This window comes from Haliotis cracherodii, unplaced genomic scaffold (genome assembly GCF_022045235.1).
Source record: "Haliotis cracherodii isolate W230 unplaced genomic scaffold, xgHalCrac1.p SCAF_17, whole genome shotgun sequence".
NCBI lineage: Eukaryota > Metazoa > Mollusca > Gastropoda > Lepetellida > Haliotidae > Haliotis > Haliotis cracherodii.
This window is the reverse complement of record NW_027266272.1, coordinates 23,969,533-23,987,616: the sequence shown is the minus strand read 5'-3', so window position 1 is coordinate 23,987,616 and position 18,084 is coordinate 23,969,533. Positions and strand designations below refer to the sequence as shown.

The following is an 18,084-nucleotide window of genomic DNA, read 5'->3' as shown; positions in this document are numbered from 1 at the left end:
CCATACTAGCATATACTAGCGACTGTCGTAACACTAAGATTGCTTTGTTGAACGGGGCCCAACAAACGCCGGTGTCATCACTGAAAGGTCGAGGTAAAGTTCATGATAAGATTAGCGGTGTGGTCAGAGGTGATGTTTTCCGGACTGTGTACCCACTTCATCTATCAGCCATACCAGTTGACAACCCATCCGATATTACCCCCATCACGCGACGCCACCGTGTGACGTCATAGTTATAACCCAGGAGAGACAAAAATACGATGTGGTTCATTTTTGTGTTTCAGCAAATTGTCTACGATGTACATTCGACACAAGTTTCATTTCTGTCGCTAAAGGCAATATTCGGTACCAACTTTAGTACTTTCCAACCTGACCCGTGAAGATCCGGGTTAGAATAGGTCTTCAGCAACCCATGCTTAGTTGATGCATGTCACCGTATCCCAATTGGGTAGATCGATGCTAATGAAATCAATCACTCGATTGTCTGGTCCAGACCTGTTTATTTTCAGACCGCCGTCATATAACTGGAATATTGCTGCGTGCGACGTTAAACAAAAAAAACAAACAAACTTTCGAACCTACAAGTAATAAGTTGTTTTACACTGACATCACGTCAGACAAATACAAAATACAGATTGCGGTTCAGAGTTTGAATCTTATAAAGTGGGTTTTGTTTGAGTAATATACTTAGGTTTATTTGCGTCCTACTGAGACATGGCAAAGTGTTTGTTTGTTGTTTAACGCCACACACAGCATCATTCGATAAATAATCGAGTCTGAACCAGACAATCCAGTGATAGACATCATGAGCATCGATCCACGCAATATGGGATACAATGACATGCATCAACGAAGTCAGCGAGACTGTCCACCGGATCCCGCTAGTCGCCTCTTACGACAAGCATAGTCGCCTTTAACGGCAAGCATTTGTTGCTGAAGACCTATTCTACGCCGCACGGCAAAGTGTACAATATGGCGCATGGAATTTGGAGACACTCATTATTTTGTTTAAAGAACATAGAGATCAACGATAATCAACATTAATCCAAGTTCGTAATACAAACAAACCATATTGTTTTACAAAGATGCTTAAATAGTAAAAATCGGAACAAAAGATTGTATGCCGAATACATGTTGTATAACGCAAATTAAACAGCCAGCGCGTGATGAGACGATATACATAGAAACACAGTCATAGAACAGCACGTGGTGGCGGAAACATGGACGCCAAACATGCATCCAGGGAGTTTATAAAGTTCTTATAAACGAAACTTCCTGCTTCAACCAGCCCTCTCTATACGGCGCTGATTCTACAACGAAGAGTGAAGCCATTAGGAACTAGCCACGTACATTTGGGAGGATACATACGGACAAAATTCGATATTTTTTTAAAAACTTCATCTGTACGGAAATGGTGCGACTACGTGACCCCAAACCTTAAATAACACGACGCAATAATTTAGCTATTATTTGATCATATTTGGCTTACCTTTGTCATCTCGTGTAGCAGATCAGTTTGGTCGTATCTCCATGTAATAGTGATGTTATCAAGACGTGGAACCATAATTTATACAGGCGCTCGGCATTTAGGAATCTACAGCACCAGTTGAATAAACAATGGCTATAAATACCAGGCCAACTCACACATTGTATCGTGATTAGTCTCCAGTGATGTAATACCAGCTAATAAAACATTTCAATTGCAGAACAGTTTGTCATAGCATACCGCTGTGATGCTCGTCACAAGGAGATTCATTTCACAAAAACAGTTTTTTCTGCAGATAATAAACACCCATGGCCTGGTTCTGGTGCACACGTCTCTTGTGCACGTCTGCAAATGTGAAGGTGTCGCTTGGAGGATCGAGTCACTGACGAACGATTTGTTCCGCTTCACGCAACAACGTATTTGGAGTCCGTTATACTTTGATCAAAGAATGGAGCCAGTGAGTCATTCACCGTAAACACCTAAGGATTCTTTCAATTGTTAAGTTAAGAGAGACGGATTCCAGTTCTGTCTGCGCAGGGTGTTACGCAATAAGCTCCACACAGTGATATGTAAGCTCCTCACCGCGATATTCTTAGTCAGATCCGCTATCTATCGCAGATATCATAAAGCCAAGAGATGCAATAGCCTAGGCAAAACTAACTCTATTTCTGATGATGGATGAGTATGGCTTTACGCCGCTTTTAGCAATATTCTAGCAATATCACGGCGGGGGACACCAGAAATGGGCATTGTACCCATGTCGGGAATAGAACCCGGGTCTTCGGCGTGACGAGCGAACGCTTTAACCACTAGGCTACCCGACCGCCCCCTATTTCTGAGAAATGGACAGATACTCCAACGAAAAAAAACAGAGCAAAATGAAATTATATCAATATACGGAAATATTTATATCAATACAAAGCAGAAATTGTATGAATACCAAAACTCGCAATAGATATGGATATCCAATCAAACACAAAGTCCAAAAGAGGGACAGGTCATCCGAAATTGAAATTCAAGAAGGCGACCTCTTAAACACTTAAAACAACAACATCAACAACAACAACTATTCTTAGGACTGGTTTAACTGTGTCACCTGGCTTCATTATTGTCAGACAGTTTGCACTGTAAGGGAGTATGCATGCTGTTTCATCTCAAATAAAGGAGCGTGTCTTGAGTTTCAGTGTATTTCCATCCCCTACCAAATGTTTCCCATCTGAATACATGCAAATCTCATCCTTGGTCACGAGAGTGCGGCACAGAATAAACACAGTTGCTATGCGTCACACACTACGCTGCAGGGCACAGGAAAGTATAAACTTGAAATTTTGATGTAACGACACATTGTACGCTATCGAAACGCTTCCCGGTTGAAAACAGTCGCCGAAAATTGCAAACTTAAGGTCAAAAACACAACTGTGATGCCCGTATGAAATCCGTCATCATCGAATAGCCATTTCTTGGGGGTTTATTTTTCATTTTAGGTACCATCAAACAGGGGGTATACTTTCTTTTGCACAACAGTTGAGTAAACTTGAACATTTCTCTTAAAAAGTCGTGAAAGGAAGGGCGTTAACAAGACGTCGGGGGCAAACACATTTCCCGTTTCGGTTTTTTTAAACATCCTGATAATGTTTGTACCTCAACAGTCATATTCTTACAGCATGGTATTACCTCAACAGCCATATTCTTACAGCATGGTATTACCTCAACAGCCATATTCTTACAGCATGGTATTACCTCAACAGTCATATTCTTATAGCATGGTATTACCCCAACAGTCATATTCTTACAGCATCGTATTACCTCAACAGCCATATTCTTACAGCATGGTATTACCCCAACAGTCATATTCTTACAGCAAGGTATTACCCCAACAGTCATATTCTTATAGCATGGTATTACCTCAACAACCATATTCTTACAGCATGGTATTACCTCAACAGCCATATTCTTACAGCATGGTATTACCCCAACAGTCATATTCTTACAGCATGGTATTACCCCAACAGCCACATTCTTAAAGCATGGTATTACCTCAACAGCCATATTCTTACAGCATGGTATTACCCCAACAGTCATATTCTTATAGCATGGTATTACCTCAACAGTCATATTCTTACAGCATGGTATTACCTCAACAGCCATATTCTTACAGCATGGTATTACCTCAACAGCCATATTCTTACAGCATGGTATTACCCCAACAGTCATATTCTTACAGCATGGTATTACCTCAACAGCCATATTCTTACAGCATGGTATTACCCCAACAGTCATATTCTTATAGCATGGTATTACCTCAACAGTCATATTCTTACAGCATGGTATTACCCCAACAGTCATATTCTTACAGCATGGTATTACCTCAACAGCCATATTCTTACAGCATGGTATTACCCCAACAGTCATATTCTTACAGCATGGTATTACCTCAACAGTCATATTCTTACAGCATGGTATTACCTCAACAGCCATATTCTTACAGCATGGTATTACCTCAACAGTCATATTCTTACAGCATGGTATTACCTCAACAGTCATATTCTTACAGCATGGTTTTACCCCAACACTCATATTCTTACAGCATGGTATTACCCCAACAGTCATATTCTTATAGCATGGTATTACCCCAACAGTCATATTCTTATAGCATGGTATTACCTCAACAGCCATATTCATACAGCATGGTATTACCCCAACAGCCATCTTCATACAGCATGGTATTACCCCAACAGTCATATTCTTATAGCATGGTATTACCTCAACACTCATATTCTTACAGCATGGTATTACCCCAACAGTCATATTCTTATAGCATGGTATTACCCCAAAAGCCATATTCTTACAGCATGGTATTACCTCAACAGCCATATTCTTACAGCATGGTATTACCCCAACCATTATATTCGTATAGCATGGTGTTACCTCAACAGTCATATTCTTATAGCATGGTATTACCCCAACAGCCATATTCATACAATCGAGCCTGCTCTTTCTACCAGTATTTCAAAGAACGTCATACGATTCTTGCTCAGAGGCTTGATCAAGGCTACAACATCTGGGGCCTCAGTGAGGCGCTCAAAAGGTTTTATAGTCGACATGTGGATTACATTTCCAAATGTGACGTATCAGTGACAAAATGATGTTTGATGCTATTCCCTAATTTGACTTGTACCATATGTTCCCGTGTTTTTTTCAGGCGAACAATTGACTTGCCCTTGCATGTGTTTGTGACGAGTGCCACTGGTGGGGCAGGATACGCTGACCTTTTCGCGAACATCTGGTATCATCAGTGTTTCAAAGGGATTCATAAACACATGCTCATGATATGGTCGGAATCGTACAATCGACTGCTTTTGGCAGACATTTCTTATGAATAAGGAAAGGGGTTTGTCGCTTTTATTTCTTAAGTTGGACGGTATCATTCAACAATTAATAGTGTTTTACAAAGCCGCGCAACGCGCATACGTGTTGCAAGTATATTTACTATTTACCTTTCGCGTCTCTAGAAGACTATAAAGAAATATGCAGACAAATACATCTGCACAAATGATTGAACTATGTATTACTTCTGTACTAGACTGGACATCTGTTTTATACAAAGTCGTACCTACAAACTAGGGCTAGGACGAGTCCAAATTTACTACGCGGATACCCACCTTCCTGTCACCCGACCCTACCCGGGTACCCACTGAAGGTCTCAGGAATTGTCTCGAAATGTCCGATTTGGAACAATTTTAGCATAGCCCTGGCTAAACGTATATAGATACATGTATTAAACAATCTGGTCATTCATACACTGAAGTTGAATTAAGTTATATCTTTATTCAACCATATGAAAAATCACACATGGTGCATAGTCAGAAAGAAATGCGAACATTAGTGACATGTAGTGTTACCATAGAGTTCTAGATAATTTTTAACAATATATCACGTGACTTACCACGGGTCCGGGTAGTCCTGTGGGTACCCGGGTCCTACTCAGCACCCACCCGTCCCGGGTACCCGCGTTACTCGTCCCAGCCCTACTACAAACTGATTTTCGTGTTGAATTCCGGACTCACTCGACATATCTTATTCTGATATGAGACAAAGTCAGATAGGTATAACAAGCTACTTACTTTGTCACTACACAGACAACCCTCAGACTTGCGTTGGTTAGCCGTGCAATAATCCAATGATCCTGGGTTCGAATCCCAGATACACCCTGATTGTGATCCTTCGTTTGCCGGCAGCTCACCCGTTACAGAGGGTGGGAATTTATATTAACGTTGTCAAACCGTTATTTCAGTCTATACTCCCACACGTCACACTATGACTGGAATACTCTCCCGTCAGGGTAACACCTCGTGATATGGCAGAAATACTGGGTTAACCCGATCCACTCAACATTCGTTATAACACAATATGATCCTGGACAATGGGTCCAGGGTGTATATCATAAAGAAATCTGAATGCATATATTCTCCGCTTGGTAATCAAGGACGACATAAAATAGACCCACTCACACACACACTAGATCCCGCGAACCGACAATAATACACCCACAGTGCAGTGGCTTGAGAATCGCCCGCATTCCGGTGAGCCTGTACCAATCCTCCCACGCAGATGCGCGTGCGTGTGTACAAAGTACACACGTTACACCCATACATAGAACCAGTTCTACAGCCGTGTATTGTCCGTTTTTTTTGTCTGAAAACACCAGGTGGTTAAAATGTCGTCAAAGGTTTTTCAAGGATTTGAAAATGAAGTTTTAACGAGTGACATGACTAATGCTAAACGCATGTCGTCCTTTGTGAATAGCGTAGTATCGGATATTATTATTGGACTCCTTGATATTCTGGGTTGAAAACTAATCTGTTTTCATTGTGACAAGTCTGCACTGACAGCACTGCACTGAATGAGTGTGTCGCTGAATACTCGTGGCACAGGTCAGTGCTGTTTTGAAACGACAAAGGCATTGATCAAAGATGTGATCAAGCCTATTCCTTCCCACGCCATTCATTTTCTGTTTTTGTTTGTTTGTTTGTTGTTTAACGTCGCACTCAGCAATATTCCAGCTACATGGCGGAGGTCTGAAAATAATCGAGTCTGGACCAGACTATCCAGTGATTGACATCATGAGCATCGATCCACCCAATTGGGATACGATGACATGCATCAACCAAGTCAGCGAGCCTGACCACCCGATCCCGTTAATCGCCTCTTACGACAAGCATAGTTGCCTTTGACGGCAAGCATGGGTTGCTGAAGACCTATTCTACCCCGGATCTTCACGGGTCGGTACCATTCAGTGTCACTTAGTGAGTGATGTTGTTTAACGCCGCGTTGGGCACTATTCCAGTTATGTCACGACGGCCGGTAAATAACCGAGTCAGAACCAGACAAACATGTGATGGATAACGTAAGCAATGATCCACAGGTCGTGACACAATGACGCACAATCAACCAAGTCAGTGAGCCTGACCACCCGATCACGTTAGTCGCCTCTTACGACAAGCAAAGTCGCCTTTTACGGCAAGCATGGGTTGCTTAAGACCCATTCTAACCTGGATCTTCACGGGACCGAAATTTATGTACGGTCGAGTAGTGGGACGCAGCATACCAATCAATAGATTTATTCTTATCGTTTTCAAACACGGAAGGGTTATTTGAGCGTTATTTCTTTGCTAATCTAGCAGGCACACTTGACGGTTCTGGCGATACAGAGCACGTTTCTGAATCGGTTGATCTTTATATGCTACTTAAAAAACATTGAATGGACAGGGTATTGATAAGATTTTATGACGATTGGAAATCTTTATATCGCATGCGAACAGCACAACACATCGTTATGTATCGCGTGTGACTATGCTTGACAACACAGCGTTTGTGAGGCGACACAGTATCTCCCTGATCCGGGGCAGTGGGGGTCAAAGGTCAATGCTCAAAACATTCATCAGACCCTTCCCGCGTGAATACACCCACGTGGACAATAGGCTCAATAGTTTATTTATCAATAACTGTGTCTGTGAATAGTTGTGCTGGCAAAATTCCATTTTTGATAAGCAATGAAATTAAAACGTGTACCTTCAATGTCATTCATGTGTATGTTGCTGTCCGTGCCCTATGGGGCCTCACGTCTCACGGTGTCATGCATACCCTCCCCACGATGCACAGAATTGCCTCAATTAAGACCCCACCCTTGTCAATTTCTGTTTTCTTATTTATTATAGGCTGTGAAACCAAGGAAGACTGGTTTGGTGCTGACAAACCTGAAAACATTATCGGGGAGCATTTGGGATTCGAACCCACGATTATAGGTTCCTGGCACGCCTTAGGGACGAAACAACGAAAGGTCAAACAACAGTCCGTCCCCGCCCATGTATGCATTACATCATCACTGTGCACGTGTCTCCACTACGTCACCAGTGTCTGTATTACGTCATCAATGTTGCACGTGTCTCCAAGAAGTAAACAGTGTCTGTATTACGTTATCAGTGCTGCACGTGCCTCTAAGACGTCAACAATGTTTGTATTACGTCAACAATGCTGCACGTGTCTCTAGGACGTCAACGGTGTCTGTTTTACGTTACCAGTGCTGCGCGTGTCTCCACGACGTCAACAGCGTCTGTATAATGTCATCAATGCTGCACGTGTCTCCTCGACGTCAACAGTGCCTGTATTACGTCATCAGTGTTGCACGTGTCTCCACGTCAACAGTGTCTGTTTTACGTCACCAGTGCTGCACGTGTCTCCACGACGTCAACAGTGAGTGTATTACGTCATCAATGCTGCACTTGCCTCCGCGACGTCAACAGCGTCTGTATAATGTCATCAATGCTGCACGTGTCTCCACGACGTCAACAGTGTCTGTATTACGTCATCAGTGTTGCACGTGTCTCCACGTCAACAGTGTATGTTTTACGTCACCAGTCCTGCACGTCTCTCCACGACGTCAACAGTGTCTGTAATACGTCATCAGTCCTGCACGTCTCTCCACGACGTCAACAGTGTCTGTATAACGCTATACGTGCTGCACGTGTCTCCACGTCAACAGTGTTTGTGTTACGTCATCAACACATGTGTTGCGTGGATATTAATACTCTCTGTATATAACTTTGAGCCTTTAATCCGAGAATCTGGTAATCCGGACATTTCACATTGATTTGTACCGGATTAGTGAGGTTTTGTTGTAATCTGCATTGGCAGCATTAACCTTCCTCTTTCGTAAGAAAAAAACAAGTTTCTGTCGCCCAGGCTTCCTTGATTTCAAGGATCGCATGCATAATGCATATAATCATGGAGGATGCATAAACTGGAGCTTTTCTCGACAAATGTTTACAAAACTTAAACCAGGAGTTTGGACCCTTACAAGTTCACTGAATACATTATGTATATTTGACTGTGATATGAGTGATACTATTTGCTTTGCCTGTAGGAAGTGTGACGTACCGCCCTTCCTACACAGTTTCAGTGTGGCTGGATTCGCGTGGGTTCTCCGCAAACATGCACACCTCGCCGTGTCTATATATACACCAAATATATCCGTGTTTTAACGGGATTACTCATTTAACCGGAATAAGATATTAATCGTTTGATGGCGCTGATACATGTGATGCACTTTTGGGTGCAGACTCACTGTTTAATTTGAACTCCGCGCAGCTGTGATAAAATGGGCAATCATCCCACTTGAGAGTTCACCGCCCCGGGGTAATAAGGCGTGCTAAAAATATATACATATATGACACCAAGAATCCATGTCCCGAGGGGTGGGTTGGGTTGGATGGTTGGAGAGTGTATATGTGTGCCGTGGAAGGAGGGGGTCATTTGAGGGCGATATATGTGGATAGGTGTGAGTTTGTTATTATTTCTGTGTGTGGTGTAACAGATCTATTAACAAGTGTGTATGCGCCATAGTTATATCGAATGGGCCTCTTGATCAAACCAAAGACGTATATAGATTTACGTCTTTGATCAAATCACAACACCTCTGACCACACAACACACCCCACACCCCACACCCCACACCCCACACACCCCTACCCCTCCCCTGCCACCCACCCCGTACCCACCCGTCAGTGTTATTACTCTGAAGGTGTGAAGGTGCATACAGAGATTACGACAAACGTGGATCATACCACTACATACGCGCAGGTTCATGATTCTAACCACATAGGTTACACAGTAGATACACGACACGTTTAATACTCTGGTCCACTAGCACACACGCCTTCATAATGCACACTCACCTTACACGAGGTCCATAGCCGCAAGGTAATGGTCCACTCGCTCTCCACTGACCACACTCTTGACGACCACTTGACTCTGATCAACACACTGAATGCTGACCACACGCGGTGTGAGTCGGACAGTGGGTGTGTCACAGTCCAGCGACTTGGCTTATCCCGGATGTTATTCGAGAAGGTCCGTACACAATGTACAGCCGCCGTCAGATCTAAATTGGGGCTGACGCTATGTCACCCTCGTATGTACAGAATGCGGGGAATTCCTGTTGGTAGGCATACCCGTATTGTCCGCGTCACTCGTTGTATGCTAACAAGGCAGTGACGGGTACTTGACATCAGAGACAGCGACAGAATCTCCGTACACGTCACCAGCCACACTCAAGTGCAGTGTACCATGATAGTGTGGCAGTGAGTGGGTGGATAGGTGTGAGAGAGTGGTGGGTGGATGGGTGTGTGGTGGGTGGATGGTGGGGAGAGTGAGTGGTGGGTGGATGGTGGGGAGAGTGAGTGGTGGAAGGATGGTGGGGAGAGTGAGTGGTGGGTGTGTGGTGGGTGGATGGTGGGGAGAGTGAGTGGTGGGTGGATGGGTGTGTGGTGGGTGGATGGGTGTATGGTGGGTGGATGGTGGGGAGAGTGAGTGGTGGGTGGATGGGTGTGTGGTGGGTGGATGGGTGTGTGGTGGGTGGATGGTGGGGAGAGTGAGTGGTGGGTGGATGGTGGGGAGAGTGAGTGGTGGGTGGATGGGGGTGAGGGTGTGTGGTGGGTGGATGGGTGGGAGGGAGCGGTGGATGGGTGAGAGAGAGTGGTGGGTGGATGGGTGGGAGAGTGAGTGGTGGGTGGATGGGTGGGAGTGGGAGTCACTCGGTGTATGCTAACAAGGCAGTGACGGGTACTTGACATCAGAGACAGCGACAGAATCTCCGTACACGTCACCAGCCACACTCAAGTGCAGTGTACCATGATAGTGTGGCAGTGAGTGGGTGGATAGGTGTGAGAGAGTGGTGGGTGGATGGGTGTGTGGTGGGTGGATGGTGGGGAGAGTGAGTGGTGGGTGGATGGTGGGGAGAGTGAGTGGTGGGTGGATGGGTGTGTGGTGGGTGGATGGTGGGGAGAGTGAGTGGTGGGTGGATGGGTGTGTGGTGGGTGGATGGGTGTGTGGTGGGTGGATAGTGGGGAGAGTGAGTGGTGGGTGGATGGTGGGGAGAGTGAGTGGTGGGTGGATGGGGGTGAGGGTGTGTGGTGGGTGGATGGGTGGGAGGGAGCGGTGGATGGGTGAGAGAGAGTGGTGGGTGGATGGGTGAGAGAGAGTGGTGGGTGGATGGGTGAGAGTGAGTGGTGGGTAGATGGTGGGGAGAGTGAGTGGTGGGTTGATGGGTGGGAGAGTGAGTGGTGGGTGGATGGGTGTGAGAGTGAGTGGTGGGTGGATGGGTGGGAGAGTGAGTGGTGGGTGGATGGGTGTGTGGTGGGTGGATGGGTGGGAGAGTGAGTGGTGGGTTGATGGGTGGGAGAGTGAGTGGTGGGTGGATGGGTGGGAGAGTGAGTGGTGAGTGGTGGGTTGATGGGTGGGAGAGTGAGTGGTGGGTGGATGGGTGGGAGAGTGAGTGGTGGATGGGTGGGAGAGTGAGTGGTGGGTTGATGGGTGGGAGAGTGAGTGGTGGGTTGATGGGTGGGAGAGTGAGTGGTGGGTTGATGGGTGGGAGAGTGAGTGGTGGGTGGATTGGTGGGAGAGTGAGTGGTGGGTTGATGGGTGGGAGAGTGAGTGGTGGGTGGATTGGTGGGAGAGAGCGGTGGATGGGTGGCAGAGTGAGCGGTGGATGGGTGGGAGAGTGAGTGGTGGGTGGATGGGTGGCAGAGTGAGTGGTGGGTTGATGGGTGTGTGGTGGGTGGATGGGTGGGAGAGAGTGGTGGGTTGATGGGTGGGAGAGTGAGTGGTGGGTGGATGGGTGGGAGAGAGTGGTTGGTGGATGGGTGTGTGGTGGGTGGATGGGTGGGAGAGTGAGTGGTGGATGGGTGGGAGAGTGAGCGGTGGATGGGTGGGAGAGTGAGTGGTGGGTGGATGGGTGGGAGAGTGAGCGGTGGATGGGTGGGAGAGTGAGTGGTGGGTTGATGGGTGGGAGAGTGAGTGGTGGGTGGATGGGTGTGAGAGTGAGTGACAGGGTGGATGGGTGGGGGAATGAGTGAGTAGGTGGATGGGTGGGAGAGTGAGTGTTGGGTGGATGGGTGGGAGAGTGAGTGAGTGGCAGAGTGAGTGAGTGGGTGAATGGGGGGGAGAGTGAGTGACAGGGTGGATGGGTGGGGGAATGAGTGAGTGGGTGGATGGGTGGGAGAGTGAGTGAGTAGGTGGATGGGTGGGAGAGTGAGTGAGTAGGTGGATGGGTGGGAGAGTGAGTGAGAAATGGTCTTCAGAGGGTGTGAATTAATGAGTGAGCAAGCCAACAGGCGAGTGAGTGAGTGAGTGAGTGAGTGAGCGAGCGAGTAAGCTTGTGAGCGAGTGAGTGAGTGCGTGAGTGACCGTGTTAGCTTGGCAGAGAGGAAGGAGTGTGTGTGTAACGTGGGGTGTATGTGGGGGGGGCGCTGCCTCATTCGTAGCAGTATTTTCAGCTATAAATATCAGCCTTTTGTGAAGTGACTGACTTCTGGGTCACTCACTAAAATGGGTGTGCTGCTGATAAAACGATGTAAAAATCTTAATTCCTGAATCTTGGGGTGTGTTGTGTGGAGGTGGTGTTTGAGGAGTGTGGTGTGGTGTGTGGTAGGGTGTGATGTCGTAGGGTGTGGTGTTTGGTGGGGCGGGATGGGGCTGGGTGATAGGGTGTGCTGGGTGTGTCGTGATGTTGGGTGTATGGTTGGGTCTGGTGTGTGTTGTTGTTGGGTGTGGTGGGTGTGTGGTAGGGTGTGGTCTGTGGTGGGGTGGGCGTGGGTTGTGTGGTGGGGTGAGGTGAGGTGTGTGCGTGTGTGTGTGTGGGGGGGGGGGTGGGAGAGTGAGTGAGTGGGTGGGAGAGTGAGTGTTGGGTGGATGGGTGGGAGAGTGAGTGAGTGGGTGGATGGGTGGGTGAGTGAGTGTTGGGTGGATGGGTGGGAGAGTGAGTGAGTGGGTGGATGGGTGGGAGAGTGAGTGTTGGGTGGATGGGTGGGAGAGTGAGTGTTGGGTGGATGGGTGGGAGAGTGAGTGTTGGGTGGATGGGTGGGAGAGTGAGTGTTGGGTGGATGGGTGGGAGAGTTAGTGAGTGGGTGGATGGGTGGGTGAGTGAGTGAGTGGGTGGATGGGTGGGAGAGTGAGTGAGTGGGTGGATGGGTGGGAGAGTGAGTGTTGGGTGGATGGGTGGGAGAGTGAGTGAGGTGAGGTGTGTGTGTGTGGGGGGGGGGGGGGGGGGGGGGGGTTGGCGGGGGCGATTTTGGTAAGGAGCGATGGGAGTAACTGGCATAGGGGTAATTTAGGATGTCATCAGATTCACAAGCTGTACGGTTGGGTGGGGTAGGTGGGCCGAGAGTGAAGGGGTATGTCTCAAAACGTCAGTAATCAATATTAAATAATACGTATTTATTTGACATCGACGTTTTGAGTTTCTCCCTCACATCTCACTTCTCGATGTCCAAGGACCCCACGAGCAGAAGATGAGTAATTCTTACAACTACTTTCTTTTTTTCAAAAATCACGTATTTTCTGAAACTGAATATGGAATCGAACGCGTAGCTTGTGCTTTTATACAATCCTGGGTCAGAGTAAGCTGAAGGACTGCACGTTATGACGTATGAATGATAATGGCCTTCCTTGGTCTGTTGGAAATGTCAAGTTTTAAAGTGGAGTAAACTTTTGAAATAATAGCATGAAGTTATCAGACATGTTCTTATAACGGACAACTAGAGATTTGTTTCATTTCTACCACGAACACGTCCTCTGCCCTTTTTCACAAAGCGATCTCAGCGCTACGACTGTCTTACGTCTATGGTATAGTATAGTGACGATCGTATTAGTGCTAAGATCGCTTTGTGCTACATCACATTAGAACGTCGAAAATCATTTGAAAAGGGTGATTTTAGGAACTTCAAGAAAACATCTAACATCCTTGATCCAAGATGAATTTTTCAACCGTTTATATTTCCAGCCTTTTTGGAGATTTTAGCCTTAATTATAACGTTGTTGTCTGGATAAATATAGTTGTTATGTATAACATATTGTAACATGTTTAACAAACTATGTCTCTATGTTCTACTGTAGAACCATAACAAAGCTATCCTCAACACCAGGTAGGAACATAACTTGTTCTGGGCACCGCCTCCGTGGTCTAGTGGTAGAGCGGAAGGTCCGGGTTCGATCCCCGACCGCGTCATACCAAAAGACCTTACCAGATGGCACTTGTTGTTACCCTGTCTGGCGCTCGGCATTGAGGGGCGAAAACAAGGACTGGTCGGCTCGTAAAGTATACTGTGTCAGAGTGGGATATCCATGTTAAACTGCGGCATGGTCTCTCGGTGAGTTATAAGGCTAGACTAGTACAATCAGCCACACACACACACACACACACACACACACACACACACACACACACACACACGTGCTATATAAGTGCAAAAATATTGGACGCGACGTTAAAACAAAACTTCATCTCACCTCACCTTGTTCTGAGTTCGATCCTGGTTTTCTAAGGTGTCAACAAATGTAAGTTGAATGTCTGGTGTAACACAAGACGCTATGTAGGTGAGTGGCAAGTCACCAGCTGTGAAACTGCAGCCGCCATGTTGCTACATCCACATATATTTACAACATGTGTCCGAGTTGACTCAATAACCTTCACCTTGAAATCCTTGTCAGCTGTCTTCCTTGCTGCAAGATGTTTGAACAAGAAATGTCGATGTTATATTCACGAGCGTGTTGCATTATGTTGTGGCGTTAATGTAAATTTAATGAGCCATTAAAGGTAATTTCAAGGTGATAAACAGGCACAGCTATAAACTTTAAACCATAGATACCTTACAGCCATAGTGGGTAAATCAATATACAGTTTCATTGCTAAGTTGTACGTCGAATAATAAAGGGAGTCGGGAACACTGCCAAAGCTGTTGTACTGGGAACATGGCAATGAAACATGCAGAGCTTATATGCCGCTTGAGAAGCTGAAGTGAGTGAGTGATCTTGGGTTTACTGTCGCTTTGAACAGGTCTGGGAGAGAGGCGTTTAACGTGTGGCAGGTCCAACATGTTTCCGACGAACTAGGATTGTTAAGGGAAGGATGATCTGGGATTCGTCAAGGATGATCTGGGACCGCTATTGTTTAGCGGTAGCGAGAACTAAGGTCTGATTTTGATGGGAACTAAGGTCTGATTTTAATGAGATTGGGGATTCGCATAAGTGAGCGAGTGAGCGAGTTGGGTTTAACGCCGCTTTGAACAGTACTGTAGTTATATCACGGTGTGTCAGTGTAAGTCTGTGAGGTAGTTGTGCAGGTCTTAGATTGGACGGGCGGTCGGGTAGTCTGGTGGTTAAAGCGTTCGCTCGTCACGCCGATGACGCGGGTTCGATTCCCGACATGGGTACAATGTGTGAAGCCCATTTCTGGTGTCTCCCGCCGAGATATTGCTGGAATATTGCTAAAAGCGGCGTTAAACCATACTCACTCACTCACTCACTTAGATTGGAACCGCATTTGGTGACGCACACAAGCACTTGTGTGGTGTCGGCAAACCTAGAAACATAATTAGGGTGTATCTGAGATTCGAACCCAAGGGACGCAACTCTTCAAGTGAGTTCCGGCGCCTCAGACGACTCGAACACCCCTTCCCCTACTTGGATTCGAACAAATAACGGGCGTGACACTGACCAAGGCGGAAGTGGAGAAACTGAAATTAAAACACATCTGTGACGTCATTCTATTGTTTGAACGTTCCATGATTTTTCAGGAATGGAGAGTTGTTTGCCAACGATACATTATCTTGAACCAACATTTGAATTAATTTCCACTTGGAACAGACGGAACTATTTTTTACATTTATTAAAAAGTGAATTATTTCAAAAAATTTCCGACGCTACGGCGGTATATGAAGGTATGGTGTGAAATTAACTATTAAATATTTTCATAATTTTGCATAATGCTTAAAATCTAAATTAATATGTATTTATTTTGTTATATCTATAACAATGAGATAAACCTTTGACGAGAAAAAACAAAGCAGGTAATATATATATATATATATATATATATATATATATATATATATATGTATATATCCTTGTTCGAGGCTCTATATTTCCTATTATTAAATACTTAAGTCTGAATGACTGTGTTTTCCAAAGTTGAGAAAAGTGATGTTTTCACTGCAGTGCAAAATAACACTATTGTCATACAAGAGTGACCTCCCCTCAAATGTCTCCCTTCATCGGGAGTGTCTATCCCCTACACAAACTGTTGACTTCCTTTTTACGTTAGTTCCACATTGACAAAGCAAAGTAATGACAGATGGCAATTCATGGAGTCAATATCGCTTCAGGCTGTTTGTTATTCTCTTGAAAATGTTTCGTTATACACCGTAAATTTCTCACTTAACTCGTCAATCGAGACTGTTCGTTTCGCAAATCACCATTTTTGTTGCTTGAGCGGCGTGTATTCTTTCTCTTCCAACAGCGGCAAGATACTTTCAAATATGTTTTTTGTTAAAAGTTGATTTTGTATATAATCATATCTATATGTGTGATACAGAATTTTGGTGCTCCCTAAATAATTTTTGTGACTTTCGTTTATATTTTTTTAAGATTTTGCAAACACGAAACTACTTTTTTAGTCGCGAATACAAGGGGTGGTGAACCGTCCGTGTGTGTAGGTAGGGAGAATTGACGTTTCGAGATTTTACATTTGTAATGAAATAATAAAAGTTTCGGTAGACAACTACACAAAAAGTATTTATCATTTAACTAAAGCATTTATCCATGACATAAGCTTATGACATAAAAACATGTATGTCATACCCCAATGACATAAGTATGCAAATTAGATATGCAAATTAGATAACCGGAAGTGGGACTTTTTTCGCCGGTGCATGTGAGTAGGTGTTTACAAACAACATGGATACCTTTGATGTTGGAGACAATGTTTTAATAGATCAAAGGGGAAGTGCTACAGTGATATCCGTGTTGACAAATGGATATTACAGGTTACAGGTTGATGGTACTTTTTTTCTCAGCGAAGGAGAAAGGCTCGGCAAATACCGATTAACTAAGACTCGGTTGATATTTCCCATATCAAAAAACACTCGTGATGAATCCTCTATATAATAAAAAGGATATTTCGTGTGTCGAGTGAAATATCATGTTTCTACGCCACTCTTGAAAATATCTCCTTTCCCCCGTCACTCGATGAGAGAAAAATGATATATCACTCGACACATGAGATATCCTCATGTCAATGTCAGCTCGCGACGGAGCTTGGTGCACGTGCAACAGCGGCAGAGAACGTATTCCTCGTGCATCACGCAAGGGCGACTCACGCACTATAAATGCAGTCTACGTATGGGTGATACCACGAGGATCCAGTGTCAAATCGTTGAAATTGTTAGTAAAACCACGAGGCGCGCAGCCTAGCTGTATATTCTGAAGACCTATTCTGTCCCATCTTCCCGCGGTCAAGGTGTTGACTTACTTTATGAAGCCATTTAACACCCTTGCCGCGGGAAGATGATTCTACCCCGGATCTTCACGGGTCGCGCAGAGTGAGTGAGTGAGGTTTTACGCCGCTTTTAGCGATATTCCAGCAATATCACGGCGGGGGACACCAGAAATGAGCTTCACACATTGTACCCATGTCGGGAATCGCATACGGGACTTCGGCGTGACGACCGCCCGGGACGCGTGGTATTTGCACCACGAGAACATATAGTGTTGGCTGTGATGTAATTAGACAATGGAGTGACACTATCACAAGGCTCAGGAGGATATCAAAAGAAATCTAAGCAACTACAGTAGTGGAGGTGTAAGTTTCGTTCTTAACGCTGCTTTTTACAATATTTCAGTCATATTATGGTGTCAGCGGTGAAGGAGAGAGTGAGTATGGTTTTACGCCGCTTTTAGCAATATTCCAGCAATATCACGGCGGGGGACACAAGAAATGGGCTTCACGCATTGTACCCATGTCCGGAATCGAACCCGAGTCTTCGGCGTGACGAGCGAACACTTTAACCACTTGGCTACCCGGTGTCAGGGTTGAGAGGAATGCCAGAAGATTCGTGTGGCTTACACGTTTGCCACTCTGGTGAAACTCACGAACACGGCTATGGTGCTGACAAACGTGGCCAGAATAACAAGAAGACGTGGTCATCAATATCCTCAATATCTCGGCATATTTATCCCTGAATGATGTCGACACTGGTATGTTCCCA

The 18,084-nt window shown here is 45.4% G+C and overlaps 1 protein-coding gene across 7 annotated transcripts in view; it reads right to left on the bottom strand.

Moving 5' to 3' along the window:
- LOC139464982 (ankyrin repeat domain-containing protein 50-like) overlaps nucleotides 1–14,426 on the bottom strand; it is a 32,148-nt gene extending 17,722 nt beyond the window's left edge. For 2 of the 7 annotated variants that reach the window (XM_071246626.1, XM_071246633.1), the window contains exon 1: nucleotides 9,721–9,932. The gene's annotated coding sequence lies outside the window, so the exon portion shown is untranslated. Of the gene's footprint in view, nucleotides 1–1,489; nucleotides 1,591–1,644; nucleotides 1,949–5,610; nucleotides 5,974–5,997; nucleotides 6,021–9,720; nucleotides 9,933–14,329 lie in introns of those variants that run through there. The other 5 variants (XM_071246629.1, XM_071246631.1, XM_071246627.1 and 2 more) reach the window with 5 other exon arrangements.
- Between the last annotated feature and the right edge of the window lie 3,658 nt (nucleotides 14,427–18,084).